Below are 15,257 nucleotides of genomic sequence, written 5' to 3'. Positions count from 1 at the left end.
GTCCTTCCAAAGTTTACATCCAGCTTTGTGATCTAAAATCCGAGAAGTGTATGCAATAGTCAAGTAGAAAAAATAAGCTAGTAAATCTTTAGCCATATTTGCACGAAATGGCAGCAAATTTGGAAAAAGTAGAAATTTGACCAATAAGAGCCCCAAATTTCCATTAGAACTATTTTAGAATGGAAAGCTTTCATGAAATGTAATTTTCCATTGTCATCTAAGTTTCTGAGAGGTATAAGTGACCTATATTCTAATCACATTGGATTTTACAGGATATACCATAAATGTCCTACCTTTTGTCCCGCAGCGATGTCAAGAGTCCATGTCCATCCAACCACCATCTCGAATTGTCCACCATGACTATAATACTGCCCCCTATGTACAAGAATATAACTACTATAATACTGCCCCCTATGTACAAGAATATAACTACTATAATACTGCCCCTATATACAAGAATATAACTACTATAATACTGACCCCTATATACAAGAATATAACTACTATAATACTGCCCCCTATGTACAAGAATATAACTACTATAATACTGCTCCTATATACAAGAATATAACTACTATAATACTGCCCCTATATACAAGAATATAACTACTATAATACTGACCCCTATATACAAGAATATAACTACTATAATACTGCCCCTATATACAAGCATATAACTACTATAATACTGCTCCTATATACAAGAATATAACTACTATAATACTGCCCCCTATATACAAGAATATAACTACTATAATACTGCCCCCTATGTACAAGAATATAACTACTATAATACTGCCCCCTATGTACAAGAATATAACTACTATAATACTGCCCCTATATACAAGAATATAACTACTATAATACTGCCCCCTATATACAGGAATATAACTACTATAACACTGTCCTCTATATACAAGAATATAACTACTATAATACTGCCCCTATATACAAGAATATAACTACTATAATACTGCCCCCCATATACAAGAATATATCTACTATAATACTGCCTCCTATATACAAGAAAATAACTACTATAATACTGCTCCTATATACAAGAATATAACTACTATAATACTGCCCCTATATACAAGAATATAACTACTATAATACTGCCCCTATATACAAGAATATAACTACTATAACACTGCCCCTATATACAAGAATATAACTACTATAATACTGCCCACTATATACAAGAATATAACTACTATAATACTGCCCCTATATACAAGAATATAACTACTATAATACTGCTCCTATATACAAGAATATAACTACTATAATACTGCCCCCTATATACAAGAATATAACTACTATAATACTGCCCCTATATACAAGAATATAACTACTATAATACTGCTCCTATATACAAGAATATAACTACTATAATACTGCTCCTATATACAAGAATATAACTACTATAATACTGCCCCTATATACAAGAATATATCTACTATAATACTGCTCCTATATACAAGAATATAACTACTATAATACTGCCCCTATATACAAGAATATAACTACTATAATACAGCCCCCTATATACAGGAATATATCTACTATAATACTGCTCCCTATATACAGGAATATAACTACTATAATACTGCCCCTATATACAAGAATATATCTACTATAATACTGCCTCCTATATACAAGAATATAACTACTATAACACTGCCCCCTATGTACAAGAATATAACTACTATAATACTGCCCCTATATACAAGAATATAACTACTATAATACTGCCCCCTATATACAAGAATATAACTACTATAATACTGCCCCCTATATACAAGAATATAACTACTAGAATACTGCCCCCTATATACAAGAATATAACTACTAGAATACTGCCCCCTATATACAAGAATATAACTACTAGAATACTGCCCCCTATATACAAGACTATAACTACTATAATACTGCCCCCTATATACAAGAATATAACTACTATAATACTGTCCCTATATACAAGAATATAACTACTATAATACTGCCCCCTATATACAAGAATATAACTACTATAACACTGCCCCTATATACAAGAATATAACTACTATAATACTGCCCCCTATATACAAGAATATAACTACTATAATACTGCCCCTTATGTACAAGAATATAACTACTATAATACTACTCCTATATACAAGAATATAACAACTATAATACTGCTCCTATATACAAGAATATAACTACTATAATACTGCCCCTATATACAAGAATATAACTACTATTATACTGCCCCTATATACAAGAATATAACTACTATAATACTGCCTCCTATATACAAGAATATAACTACTATAATACTGCCCCTATATACAAGAATATAACTACTATAATACTGCCCCCTATATACAAGAATATAACTACTATAATACTGCTCCTATATACAAGAATATAACTACTATAATACTGCCCCCTATATACAAGAATATAACTACTATAATACTGCCCCTATATACAAGAATATAACTACTATAACACTGCCCCTATATACAAGAATATAACTACTATAATATTGCCCCCTATATACAGGAATATATCTACTATAATACTGCTCCCTATATACAGGAATATAACTACTATAATACTGCCCCTATATACAAGAATATAACTACTATAATACTGCCTCCTATATACAAGAATATAACTACTATAACACTGCCCCCTATGTACAAGAATATAACTACTATAATACTGCCCCCTATATACAGGAATATATCTACTATAATACTGCTCCCTATATACAGGAATATAACTACTATAATACTGCCCCTATATACAAGAATATATCTACTATAATACTGCCTCCTATATACAAGAATATAACTACTATAACACTGCCCCCTATGTACAAGAATATAACTACTATAATACTGCCCCTATATACAAGAATATAACTACTATAATACTGCCCCCTATACACAAGACTATAACTACTATAATACTGCCCCCTATATACAAGAATATAACTACTATAATACTGCCCCCTATATACAAGAATATAACTACTATAATACTGCCCCTATATACAAGAATATAACTACTATAATACTGCCCCTATATACAAGAATATAACTACTATAATACTGCCTCTATATACAAGAATATAACTACTATAATATTGCCCCCTATATACAAGAATATAACTACTATAATACTGCTCCTATATAAAAGAATATAACTACTATAATACTGCCCCCTATGTACAAGAATATAACTACTATAATACTGCCCCTATATACACAAGAATATAACTACTATAATACTGCTCGCAATGTAGAAGAATATGAGCTTGAATAAGTAGTTTTAATAAGCAGTTGCGTAACTTTTTTTTCAGTTAAACAATTAGTATTTAAGTGATTACAATTGTAAAAAATTTTCACAAGTCAGGAAATATTATAAATTAGATTCTAATTTATAACATTTCCATGTGCTGAGCACTAGAGGGAGCAGTTCCCAAAATTGCAGCATGGTCAATGTGGTAAAGTAACCTCATTGATTTATGCTGCAAATTTGGGGTAGACACACTCGCTCTAGTGTTCGCACACAATCCCCCCTCCTTCTGGCTAGTGCCAGGAGGAGAGGGTTGAATCTTCAAACCTCCTACACTGTGTGCCGCCATTTTCTGAGCGACTGCACAGTGCAGGAGGATTAGGCTGGGTTCACACGTGGCGGAATTTCACTTAAATTCCGCTGCGGACACTCAGCAGCGTTAATCCGCAGCGGAGCCGTTTGTCCATTGACTTACACTTTAATTTAGCAGTGTTCGTTTAGACGAGGCGTAAAATTCCGCTGCGGAGCATAGGCTGCGGAGCGGAATTTGGTGTCCGCAGCATGCTCTGTCTGTTGCGGAGCAGTGGCGGACTCATGGCGGAATTTCTCCATTGACTTCAACGGAGATTCTAATTTCCGCAATGAAGTCCGTAGCTGTCATGCACATGTTATGTGTGCTGCGGATCCGTCTTGCTTTTTTAACTTGACATTTCTTCATTCTGGCTGGACCTATGTATTTCTAGGTCTACAGCCAGACTGAGGAAGTCAATGGGGCTCCCGTAATGACGGGAGCGTTGCTAGGAGACGTCAGTAAATAGTCACTGTCCAGGGTGCTGAAAGAGTTAAGCGATCGGCAGTAACTGTTTCTGCACCCGGGACAGTGACTACCGATCACAATATACAGCAACCTGTAAAAAAATATAAGTTCATACTTACCGAGAACTCCCTGCTTCTGTCTCCAGTCCGGCTTCCCAGGATGACGTTTCAGTCTAAGTGACGGCTGCAGCCAATCACAGGCCAAGCACAGGCTGCAGCGGTCACATGGACTGCCGCGTCATCCAGGGAGGTCGGGCTGGATGCCGAAAGAGGGACGCGTCACCAAGACAACGGCCGGTAAGTATGAAATTCGTTTACTTTCACTAGGGAAAGTGCTGTCCCTTCTCTCTATCCTGCACTGATAGGGAGAAGGGAAGCACTTTTCCCGCAGTCCGCAGCAGCTAGTCCGCATCAATTTACTGCACATTTTGTGCAGATCCGCAGCAGAATCTGCAACGCAGATTCTGTGCGGCATTGATGCGGACAGTTGCGGAGGAAATCCGCCACGTGTGGTCATGCCCTTAGATACAGGGCTCAGCAGACAATATCCCACGGACATACACGAACATAATACACATATCACATGCACGAACATAAATTACCTGCTCCTGCCGCCGCCGCCTCCGCTGGTCTACGCTCCTTGCGCCTTCGCTTCGTTGAACATATGGCCGGAAGCTGCGGCCGGAAGTCGTCATCTGACCATCTGACAGCGGCTTTCGGTCCTCATGAAAATGGCGCCAGATTTCGCTCTACGAATGAGCTTTGTTTTGGTTTGTGTGGGAGCGGCGCATGCGCCGTTCCCACACAGACGACGTACGCTTCTGTGAATGGAACGGCTCCTGTTCGCATTCTCTATGGGGATGTATGTGCCGTATTCCATCTCTATATGTGTCGTTAATCGACACATACAGAGATGAAACAAAAATGGCAGCCCCCATAGAGAAGTAAAAGTAAGAACACAGTAAAAAGTTTAAAGTCACAACACTAATAAATACAATTTTTGTTTATATTTTATTAAGAGCAATATAATAATAAAAAATTAATGACACCTTCCCTTTAAAGGCAGCTGGTCTCTAGCAGCCAGTTCATCTTAGGGTATGTTGACACGGCTTATTTTCGGTCGTTTTTCGGGCCGAAAAATCGGAAGCAGAACGCCTCCACCTATCTGCCCATTGATTTCATTGGGAAATACGGCATTCTGTTCAGACGGGACTTTTTTTTACACGGGAGTTTTTAAACATCCTACTTACCCAGAACGTCCCCCTTCTTCCTGCAGTCCGGCCTCCTGGCATGACGTTGCATACCATGTGACTGCTGCAGCCAATCAAAGGCTGCAGCGTCACATGACCTGCAACGTCATCCAGAAAGTCCGGAGCTTACGTCAGAGGAGGGAGGGGCTTAGTATGAAAGTTTTACTTCCACAGCGGAATTTCCGTCCGAAAGATCGCATCACAATGTGGTGAGATTTTTCGTACAGAATGTCCTGGGTGTTCCAGGTCGGACACGCTGCATTATTTTTAGGCAGCGTATCCGTCCCGTGGGAACCCGGCCTAAGTGTGTATTTCTTTGCTTTTATTTGTGCTTCTGCATGAACCAAATAAGGGGGAGAAGTTGCACGGATAGGGGCCCAACCCGGTTCTGAATAAGAAAAATGTATCTGGCACACCAATTGAAATAAAGATTATTTTTTATTTATCTTAAATGCCAGTGGCAGAGTGCAACGTTTCGGTCTTAACGACCTTCTTCAGGCACTGAGCCGTGCTGGGGATAATGTTAGAACGAGCACTCTGTTAAGTAGATGTGGCTGGCCGCTGTTTTGTTACTTTTTTTTCTTACATCAGCATCAGTCTGGAGTGAAAACTGTTTAGATGACGAAGGAATGTCTAGACTGAATACAATTGTAACAAACCCTCAGCTTTGAGAAGACTTAGGTCTGTGCAGTGTTTCATTCTATGGACGTTAAAAAGAATGTTCCCATTCACTAACAGCAAGAAGAGATCTTGAAAATAGCGAGGTCTTAAAACGCAAAGTATATTAGGAAAGTTGTAGAATTTTTCACAGTACAGTAATTGAAAGGGTTGTTCCGGATTAGAAAAACGTGGCAGCTTTCTTCCAAAAACAGTGCCACGCCTGTCCATGGGTTGTGTCCGGTATTGCTTTTCTAATCCTGGACAACCCCTTTAAGCTTTGTTTACAGAAAACTGGACGACCCCTTTAAATTTTATCTATAGACCAAACCTGTCAGAGGAAAGCCTGTATTGTAAGATGAGTGGAGTTTCGATTCATTGCATTAAGGAATCGCTAAAAAGCAATTCCTTAATGCAATGTTATCAGAATCGCTCCTTCTAGGTTTCCTTTCTAGGGTTGTTGTTTTTTGTTTTTACTACAACCTACTCCACCTGCAGTCTGCAACCAAATAGAATTTCAGTTCTAGCTCAGCTGAGGAGGCACTTCCAGTAATAGCATAATATTGGGGAATTGCTATTTCAGCATTTCCCTAGTATATTTATAGGTGTATATGTATTATATAAGCAAACACATTGTACAGTAACCTATAGATCCATGAAGTCTATGCTGTTCCCCTTGCTCTCCTATGCTGCGTCGTATCCTAAATTTAGCTTCCTAGGGTTCAGCGAGGGGCTGTTTCCAGAACCTCTTCTCCTCCTGCACCCGTCCGCTCTCACAATAGAACACTAATATCACTTGATGATGCACAGCAGATAGGCGAAGGCTGGTTCTGCAGATTTTAATCTGCCTCTTGCCGCTCTTAAAGGGCACACACCGGGCTTAATACGTGCACATGATTTAATTGTTGCCGCTATTTACAGCTACAAAGGCAGGGGAAATAAAAAGATTCTCTCCCCAAAGGCTGAAGATAAGAACGTCAAGTAACAGCAAACATTAAAAGTGACCTGAAAATCTTTAGCGATGGCTATAAAAGACGGTGAGCGGGTTTATGGGCTGTGCCATGTTCAACATACACAAGGGGCATTAGGACCCATGACATCACACAGCAAAAATGCCTTAAAAAGACAATATAGCAAGTAAACTGTTGTTCCCTGTTATCAGCCATTTCAGGTTGGGGAGAGGAAATGTAGGTATTGTGGTGGTGAGTAAACAACGATGTGTCCACGGGTTCCCCTACTTTTCTTGAATGGGATCTTAGATAAAACCAAATTTGAATAAAGTCTTGATTAAAAAGTCTTCTACCGTTTCGTGTCTACAGCTCCTATACAAACCTATGTGTCTCCATGGTTACAGACTACAACCAACCCCTGTGTATAGTCTGATCCTGCAGTCATGTGTTACTCTATTCTCAATGGGAGTGGAGAAAAACATGACCACAGGATCAGAGACCCATAGGTCTGCAGAGGAGCTGTGTACATCAATGGTAGGAGATTTGTCATCACGAATCCGATCCCAAGTTGCTACATTTTTTATTTTTAATGCATTCGAGTATATGAATATATAACCAATAATATTAGTACTGCAGTACTACTTCTGACCACATGGTGTGCTATTAAGAAAGGGGTAAAAAGGACATACAGATGACGCTCTAGCTTGCATCAAATTGGCATCTTTTACCAGATTCAGATTTATTTTCTGTTTTTTCTTTGTGACAAACTAGAATACTGCAAAACTCTGCTACAAATAACCACCTTACAAGTGTACAGATGAATGTGCTCTGTGCTCTGTGCTCTGTTACTCAAGCCCATGTTTCCCCGACACAGCAAACCATGTGGCCTGGAATGGTATTGCAAGCAAATATTTATTTTTTTAACATGGAACATTAGCATTATTTATGATACAAAGTGACTGTGTCATAATTAGTAATTATTGATATACTTTTTGTTGTGTATTCAATCTTGCATTTCTTGTGGTCGCCATAGTTGCTACTTGTGAACAGAAGCTCGGCCTTGTTGCCATGAATTTCAATGTCGGGCTGTAAGATGTCTCCGCAGAATGGAGCGAGAGACTTTCCCCCAGCTGTGATCTGACAGAAAGGTAAGCTGTAAGAGAACTCTGTATAGAAGGCTTTGCCTGCGGACGGTCGTGCGTTCAGTATAGCAGCAGCCAGGAATCAGTCAGGGTTTAAATGAAGATTAAATGGTGAATCAAGTGGAAAATTGCGAACACCACTAGAGATATAGAATCACTCGGCAGGACTGGCGTTGGGGGGAAATGGGATTTTTGAGATTATACACAAGTTATTGGCAGGAACCTTCCAGAGCTTTAAGTTTCTAACCTAAGTAATAAGACTAGTTTGCAGGTGCAAGAAAGTTGTTGCCATTCTTCATCTGGAGACATGTTCCTACCAGCAGCACAAATAAGTTGGAGCCTTATCAAGTATATTAAGAAAATGCTCCATTACCTCGATTTCCTCACACATATAGAATTGTCTTCTCCCTGTTGTCACCACTAGGGGGCGATCTGTAATCTGCTGCTATATAGGCATCTTCTGACATGAATGGAAGAAGCGTACTGATCGCCCCCTAGTGGTGGAAGAAACAAGCTTTTACAAGTTTATGGGAGAGGTGGGAGAGGGGTGGTGGTCTATACCAAAGAAATGGAGCGCTGGAGCCTGTTGAAATATATAAAGAAGACGATACAAATCATTGTAAAGTGCTGCGTAATATGTTGGCGCTATATAAATAAAGATTATTATTAATTATGCTGCTACATACTTAGAAATGGTAGTTATATTATATGCAGCATGCAGGCCACATATGCCTACAATGTGCCTGGTGTGGAAAATATGCATCCAACACTATTCATTTTCTTAAGACATAAAATGGTGTCATTAGATATTAGCTGAACAAAAGTTTCTGCACTACACATTCCTACCTGTAGGCGGTGCATTAAAGTAGTGTAACATTTAGGCTGGGTTCACACAAGCATGTTCGGTCCGTAATGGACGGACGTATTTTGGCCGCAAGTCCCGGACCGAACACACTGCAGGGAGCCGGGCTCCTAGCATCATAGTTATGTACGACGCTAGGAGTCCCTGCCTCGCTGTGGGACAACTGTCCCGTACTGTAATCATGTTTTCAGTACGGGACAGTAGTTCCACGGAGAGGCAGGGCATAAAGTAACAGATACATTTAAAATTGGCAAACAGTCTAAAAGGTTAAATTTAAAAAACAATTCGAACAGAGGAACGGGCGAGAGTGAGAGACAGCAAAATACATACATAAATACATTGTTGGGTAAACTCAAAATAATATGTCATTAATAAACGAGTATAGAAACTTACAGTAGACGGTTAACATGGTGTGGTAGGATAAATGAGGTATGTGAATAAAATGGTGAGAATTGATTTGGCCTGGGGCTACAGTGGGAATAAATGTATTTGTCGGGTTACAGAGCAAGAAGCCGGGACGCGGTTTCGTTGCCAAAGCAACCGAGCAGAGAGAGAAAGGACGGAACCAATGGAAGGGTCTGTGCTTACTGCAGGTGAAAAATTAGGGCTTTGAAAAGTATATTGTAAGATTAAAGAAATATACATCGCTGGTGTATTAGTTTTAATCGAAATTAGGTGTTTAAAAGGATAAATGGAAACTTACAGAGCTCTAAAAAGTGAATGGTACAATTCCAAGTATTTCTATTCTAGTTGGAAATGTAGTTTAACCTCCAGTATGTAATTCTATTAGAGGAATATTCGGTTATGAACATTAAAATTCTTGTAAAGACCGTTAAAAGCCGCAATTATATTAACAGGTTCTATTGTCGGGCAGCGGGACAAAGGGAACCCAAAACGGACGGGAACAAATGGAGCAAAACTTGCTGAAGGTAAGTAGGTGATTATGAAAAATATTATTAATCTTCATGTTTTGGGAAGGTTAATTGGGCATTATTGCATATTTAATGTTCCCAATGATGGAAGACACTGCATTAATGAATTCCTGTGGATAGTAAAGTAATAGGGGGAGAACATAGGTCTGTTAATGAATATTTTCATTTTAGTTTGAGAAAATGTTTGACTACAAGTGTTTAGTTTGCAGTTTAACCGATATTAAAAATGTGGGTTAAACTATCTAAACATCAATAGCTTCGACATTTCGTTTACACACACTTTCTCCGAAAACTCAATTAATTATCTGGATCTTACCATCAACTATGATACCACTACCGAGCTGTTTGTCACAAAAACTCATTTTAAATCTGTAGATGTAAAACATAGTGTTTCACGCCATTTCACCCATGTACATAATTCCCAATTTAATCAAATCACAGTCACACCCATTGAAAACATACAACATGATATTCCCAATAGATTCAATAAACTAAAACAGAGGGAAAACTATTGGATATTTAAATTACAGACATTACACCCAGGAGGCTTAAACGATATATCTGAATCTACATTAGATTAACCCACATTTTTAATATCGGTTAAACTGCAAACTAAACACTTGTAGTCAAACATTTTCTCAAACTAAAATGAAAATATTCATTAACAGACCTATGTTCTCCCCCTATTACTTTACTATCCACAGGAATTCATTAATGCAGTGTCTTCCATCATTGGGAACATTAAATATGCAATAATGCCCAATTAACCTTCCCAAAACATGAAGATTAATAATATTTTTCATAATCACCTACTTACCTTCAGCAAGTTTTGCTCCATTTGTTCCCGTCCGTTTTGGGTTCCCTTTGTCCCGCTGCCCGACAATAGAACCTGTTAATATAATTGCGGCTTTTAACGGTCTTTACAAGAATTTTAATGTTCATAACCGAATATTCCTCTAATAGAATTACATACTGGAGGTTAAACTACATTTCCAACTAGAATAGAAATACTTGGAATTGTACCATTCACTTTTTAGAGCTCTGTAAGTTTCCATTTATCCTTTTAAACACCTAATTTCGATTAAAACTAATACACCAGCGATGTATATTTCTTTAATCTTACAATATACTTTTCAAAGCCCTAATTTTTCACCTGCAGTAAGCACAGACCCTTCCATTGGTTCCGTCCTTTCTCTCTCTGCTCGGTTGCTTTGGCAACGAAACCGCGTCCCGGCTTCTTGCTCTGTAACCCGACAAATACATTTATTCCCACTGTAGCCCCAGGCCAAATCAATTCTCACCATTTTATTCACATACCTCATTTATCCTACCACACCATGTTAACCGTCTACTGTAAGTTTCTATACTCGTTTATTAATGACATATTATTTTGAGTTTACCCAACAATATATTTATGTATGTATTTTGCTGTCTCTCACTCTCGCCCGTTCCTCTGTTCGAATTGTTTTTTAAATTTAACCTTTTAGACTGTTTGCCAATTTTAAATGTATCTGTTACTTTATGCTATGTTTCTTTTAAAAAAAACCGGGTGTGACGTCACGATCGCACCTTGACCTTTTACAGATTTGGCGGTTTTTTGACACATGCCTAAATGCTATATAAGCCATTTTGTATGTAACTTCACACATGGCCTGATGAAGACGACTGTCCGTCGTTGAAACGCGTAGCCTACCTGTTCAAATAAATTGGAACCTACCAATACCTCTGGATATCGCTCCCATTATTCCCACCACACAGCAGCGCCCCTGGAATGATCCACATTTTTCTCCTGCAACTATCTACACCCAAGCGGTCCCTTCTGGTCACCGACTCGGATCTGGCAGCAGCACTGTGGCTTATATTTACATGCCTTAAAAACTTTGTCTCCAGGTGAGCAATTTTCCTGCCGCACTGTCTCACCTTTACCAATTGATCTGCACAAGGTGGCGCCGTGTCTTTTTCTTTTTCATTTATTCTCACGGAGAGGCAGGGACTCCTAGCGTCGTACATAACTATGATGCTAGGAGCCCGGCTCCCTGCAGTGTGTTCGGTCCGGGACTTGCAGCCGAAATACGTTCCGTCCATTACGGACGTAACATGCTTGTGTGAACCCAGCCTTACTGTATATCTGAGTGAAAGAACTGTGTAGCTCATGGGCATATTAAACAGCACACCAAGTGGTGAGGCTTGGTACTGCAAGCGTAATACACAGGACAAGAAAAAGGTTCTGTATATGCTCACTAAGGGTATGTTCACACGGCCTATTTTCAGCCATTTTTCGGGCCGTAAACGCCCCAAAAAATGGCTGGAAATACGGGAGCTGAATGCCTCCAAAACATCTTCCCATTGATTTCAATGGGAAAAACAGCGTTCCGTTCCCACGGAGGCGATTTTTACACGACCGTCTTTAAAAACGGTGTGTAAGAAACCGCCCCGTAAGAAAGAAGTGCATGTCACATCTTGAGCTGTTTTAGGAGCGATTTTTTTTATTGGGTCGATAGAAAAACAGCTCAAAAAAACGCTTTATGCTTAAAAAACAGCTGAAAATCAGAGGCTGTTTTCCCTTGAAAACAGCTCCGTATTTTACAGCCGTTTTTTGTTTGCCTAATTCTAAGCATATAATTACAGACAGGGCAGTGCTACTTTTGAAATATAAGTGATAATATATATGATCACCAGTTTTTGAGACATTCCTGTTGATAAAGGTCTGAAGTCTCACCTGCAGCTTGTAAGAGGGACATATCGTGTCGTCACCACCGGCTTCTATGCTGAACTCCACAAACTTGAGATGAATAGTATTTCCTTCTTCCACATTGATTTTATATCTGCAGACGTAGTGTTTGGGGTAGATGGAATCATAAGGTTTGCTCATTAGGACCCCTGATGGTCCCGTGTATTCAGTCCTGATACAATATCCTGAAACAAAGTTATTTTCACTATTATTCCTAATTTATAGATTACCCCATGCCGGATACACAACCATCCCAATGTTGTGTTACTTCATCCTTCGTATTCCTTTTCAGCCATCTTGAATTTTGAACAGGGGTTCCTGGAAGTCACGCACCTTGCATTTAAAGGGGTACTTCACTTCTGGTTAAAGGGGATGTATAACATTAGAAAAACATGCCTGCTTTCTTCCAGAAACAGCGCTACAATTGTCAATGGGCTGTGTCTGGTTGCAATACCAGACCCAGCCCATAGACAAGAGCGGCGCTGTTTCTGGAAGAAAACGGTCATGTCTTTCTAATTTCTTACAAACCCTTTCTCCATTTAGACACTTTTGCCCCCACAGCGTTTTTTCCTCTGACCCCTCTTGTCTGTATTTCCTGAGCTTGTCCTCCCTGTTTCTCCTATTGTCAGATATCATTTTACTATTTTATGTTCTGTATCATGGACAGTTCCCCTGCACAGAATAACTGCTTATACAAGTAATAGATGTCACCAATACAGAAAGTCATTGACAGCTGTTTGTGTGACAGCTACAGCCTCTAAATGGAAACATCTCCATTCACTGACAGCAAGCACATATATTTAGCTACAAAATATGTTAGAACCCTTTAATAGAAAAAGGCATAATTCAACATTTTGTGACTAAATCCGTATATAGCATAAACTGGTACTTTCCGCTGTAAATAATGCTTCAAAGAGAGGTGTACGTGGACGTGACGGCTTGCTGGCGAATTTGACAGTCACCTTATTACCCTGTAAGTGGTATTCTCGGTCCCTGGAGATATTGGCCGCAGGGCAGAGGCGAAGTGAATCAGACCCTTTGCCCCATGAGGTGATCTTGGAAGGAAAGAAATAATCCAGTGAGGAACCCAACATGAACATAAAAACATCAGTTCAAATGCCAAAACTAAGGGCATCCATGCCAAAGGGGGATGCCCATTGGGCCCATGGAGAGAGGGAGTCCTACCCAGGTTGGTGTCGAGAACCTGGTCTCCACAGGTGCCACCTTAGCAAAAAAGTGGTGTATAAAGGGCAAATAGTCGCCAGGACCTCCTCTCCAGGGTGGTTAGGAATGTGGTGGTGTCAGTCAGCGCCAGAAAGGGGTCTCATTTTTATGTTTGCTTTAGTCCTTATCTTCCCTACATACACCAGACACCACAAACTGCTAACATGAGCAGACACCCGGGAGCCAGAAGACCAGTCCACTAAGAATAAATAATCTATGGTGTTCACATCCTGGTCAACACCTCCATGTATGCCCCACTACCTGCCACTTCCAGTAGACGGAAGGAACTTTCATTGGATAATGGAGCAGGAGAACTCTGCCAAACTCCTTCGGTCAAAGAGCCGCGATGATTTGAATTTTTACGTTTCGGTGGAGTGACCCTTTAAATATACCATGTGCCTTACCTGTAGGTAGTTCCTGTCACATGATTGTGAAGAGTCCAGACAACAGGAGACGTTATGGATCTTCACATGAAACCATTCAGGGACTGTTATGTTCCATATTTTGGATATTTCATTTGGGGATCCCTGAAATTCTAGTGTTACAAACGTCCCCCTCAATTCAGCGGAGTCCCCTCCAGAGTAGAATAGAGTCACGTAGAGCAGAATATACCACATCCTGTAATAACAGTACACATCAGTTTCCCCACTGTAGTCCAGTTGTACAGCACTACTACCTGTGATCTGTATGCTGTGATTAATCACCATTTTTAAGATCTCTGCTTGCTGTCTGTAAATGCACAGTCTTGTTTGTATCCAATGTATTGAAGAAGGGGCCTCTGTGCTCTGAAAGCTTGCATATAGAACTTTTATGGTTAGCCAATAAAGGTATCATACCTATTATACTTTTGCCTTTTTTGACACAAAAGTATTTAACATTTCATATCCAATGGCTGGAAACCCATACAGACCTAGTCCTACAAAGCTAAGAAATTGTTGCTATGTATCAGTCCAGACAATACTGTGTGAGATATACAGTCAGACTGATACATCTTACCTGCACTGATACATTGTAGCAAACTCAGGAAGCATAGAAATGAGTTCAGCTAATATGGTCTACACTGGATACCCTTGTAACAGTACAATTTTCATCCTTTGAATATAAATACCAATGTTCCCATTCACTGACAACAAGCTACTGTAAGATATAATACATGTGCAGCAATACACAGAAAGGATAATTGTAAAAATACGGGGAAATCATTCTCATTGTCACAAATTTATTGCTGTGTATGTCCCTTTAAGAACTAGCATCCAAATGGTGAAGAATATCCGAGCACTGGTTGGAGCGTTCCTCTTACCTCCCGAGATCACTCGCTCTCCACCACGTAGTGTGACAGTCCACATTAGTCCGCTGTTATTCTCTGTAATCACTTGGTAACCTTTGTCAATTTCCACCACCT

General features: G+C 39.4%; 1 long non-coding RNA gene across 1 annotated transcript; it reads right to left on the bottom strand.

Moving 5' to 3' along the window:
- Positions 1-13,543: 13,543 nt before the first annotated feature.
- LOC142661790 (uncharacterized) lies at positions 13,544-15,198 on the bottom strand. Its single transcript, XR_012850817.1, has 3 exons — positions 15,156-15,198; positions 14,260-14,473; positions 13,544-13,686 (listed from the first exon to the last, which is right to left on the bottom strand). It is a non-coding gene; the product is annotated as an uncharacterized LOC142661790 (long non-coding RNA).
- Positions 15,199-15,257: the final 59 nt, after the last annotated feature.

The sequence above is a fragment of the Rhinoderma darwinii genome, chromosome 10, assembly GCF_050947455.1.
Source record: "Rhinoderma darwinii isolate aRhiDar2 chromosome 10, aRhiDar2.hap1, whole genome shotgun sequence".
In the NCBI taxonomy this organism is placed as follows: Eukaryota; Metazoa; Chordata; class Amphibia; order Anura; family Rhinodermatidae; genus Rhinoderma; species Rhinoderma darwinii.
The sequence above is the reverse complement of the archived record's forward strand: the minus strand, read 5'-3'. Positions and strand labels throughout refer to the sequence as shown.